The 2,330-nt window shown below is 37.8% G+C and overlaps 1 protein-coding gene across 1 annotated transcript in view; it reads right to left on the bottom strand.

Moving 5' to 3' along the window:
• slmapa (sarcolemma associated protein a) overlaps positions 1–2,330 on the bottom strand; it is a 49,941-nt gene that overhangs the window by 6,426 nt on the left and 41,185 nt on the right. The window lies entirely within an intron of this gene.

The raw sequence follows: 2,330 nt of genomic DNA, 5'->3' as shown, positions 1-2,330 counted from the left end.
AGAGAGAGAAAGAGAGAGAGTAAGGGGGGGGGATTCGTAGGTTTGTAACCAGTCAGCTGTTTCTACAAAGCAACACTGCCATCTTTAAACATTCAACAGCCACATTCATCAAACACCACCCGTCACCAGGCGACATATTCCTGCTGGACTTCAGCTCATTAACATTCTGCACCAGGACACCTCATTAGCACCCAGAAAGTCAAAGGACCAGTGTGTAGGATTTAGTGAAGTTGCAGATTGCAACCATTTGAAAAGCCTACAAAGCGTGTAGGAGAAACTACGGTGGCTGTGAAACTAGCAAAAGAAAATTCAACCGATCCTCTCTGGAGACGGTGTTTGGTTTGTCTGTTCTGGGATAGTTTAGAAATGGTTTAACATCCATAGCAGAGGATCCGTTTCCTCTGTAGATATAAAACGCTCATTTGAAGGTTACAAAAACACAACTATTCCTATTTTACACAAATGGAAACATATTTTTATTTTATTTTTAGAATTGTGTTTTTTGCCGTTTTCAAATTATTAACGCTTTGGCAATAATTTCTTCTAACATTCATCCCATTAATAGCATATTAAATTGAAATTTTAAATTAAATTGAATTGAATAGTATATTCCATCTCTGCCATTATATCCTTCTAAATGTTACACACTGGACCAAAATCAAGTAACGTTAGTACAGCAGTCATCACGAAAGGCTACACACTGGTTCATATAAAGGATGTTAAAAAACTGTAAACTAGAGTGCCAATACATGACATGTTGTGCCTGGTGAAGATAAATAATGGACTTACAGGATAATTCTGGGTTATTAAAACTTGAGTCTTGTTTTCATAGTTTGGTCCATCATTTCTATCACTACTAATCATACTGTACTCAACCAAAGTAATGGGCTGAGATCTGGGAACACAATAACATCACGTCAACAAAGTCTGATGAGGCGAAAAATACACCAGTGGCGACACCTTTTGTTTTCTATCAAAACCGACGCTGGCAGCTTCTTAAAGGGGAACTGCAACAATTTTACACTCCAAAGTCTGTTTATATTGAATCTTTATCCTTGAAGAGTAACAGTTTTATCAGGTCATTCTTGGCTCTGTGGGGAGCTGTGTGACAGCTGATAAATTGCCTCAAGTGATTTATTTTAATCATTCATTGTACAGGAAAACTGTGTGCACACAACTACAGTAAAGTTGAAGCAGGAAGTGGAGCTGTAATGTGATGGATGTTTTCAAACTGCACTTTGGGTCATAATTTTACCGTTCACTTTCATTCTCTCTTTCAGGTCAGACAAGCTTATTTGGAGGTTTGTTTCTAACTGATCGTCAGACTGAATGTTTCTCGAACCGTCAGACTTCTTTTAGTTATGTCACCACGTTCCCAGATCTCAGCTATTAACTCCACGAGTGCAAAGAGTGAACTGACAGAAATTATGGACCAAACTATTAAAAAGTGAGACTAAAGTTTGTAATAAACAGAAACTATCCTTTTAAAAATGTTAGTTAAAACAAAGTTTGTTGATCTAGTCCTGCCAGGACTATTATTCTGAAAAGCTCTGGGGAAACAAAACCTGAGGAATAAGACAAATGTCTACTGTCACCATCAACAAAAGACTGACGGGGACAAAGAGCTTAAGACTGGGAGATGAGAGAAAAAAGAGGAGGGGAGGAAGAAGAGGGGTAACAGAGGAGGAGGAGGCTGCTCCGCCTCGCTGTCATCTTCAGATTTTCTGATTTGTGTTTCCTGGAGTTCTCACAGAGACAAACTAACAGCTGTTATTTATCAACTTAGGATGAAAAGAACGATGAAGTCACCTCAGCTGGAGGAGCTTTACTGTCAGTGTAACTAAATAAAAAAACATCAGCTTCTATGTTCATTCATCTATTAATTGACCTTCAATCCGCTGGAATCACACTTCAAATGTAATTATTGTGTTATTATTTTTTACTACTATTAGATTGTGTTTAGCACAAAGGTTGTTATCTGTCCTCTTTGTTAGGTAGCAGGACTGAAGATCTCATTCAGACTTTTGTGTGTCCTGAGTTAGCAAGTAAGCAGTGAGGACAGAGGCTGTGAACTAGAGGTGCTGAGTGGGTTACGGCTAGCAAATCCAGCCTGCCACAGTGTCCATAAGCAAGTCTGATGCTTCTCCTGCATTCATCTTAAATATTTAGGAAAGAAAATACATAAACAAAAAAAAAACTGTAGAGAAAACGTCAAGAAAATGAATACATCTGGATTTAAAGCTGAGCAAACACAAAAATAAAAAGGTTATAAAACAAACAGTACAGTCTTTGGTATTATTAAAAAAGAAGTATGTGTATGTGTGTGTGTG

The sequence above is a fragment of the Morone saxatilis genome, unplaced genomic scaffold, assembly GCF_004916995.1.
Source record: "Morone saxatilis isolate NCDOM2014 unplaced genomic scaffold, NCSU_SB_2.0 Contig18, whole genome shotgun sequence".
In the NCBI taxonomy this organism is placed as follows: domain Eukaryota; kingdom Metazoa; phylum Chordata; class Actinopteri; family Moronidae; genus Morone; species Morone saxatilis.
The sequence above is the reverse complement of the archived record's forward strand: the minus strand, read 5'-3'. Positions and strand labels throughout refer to the sequence as shown.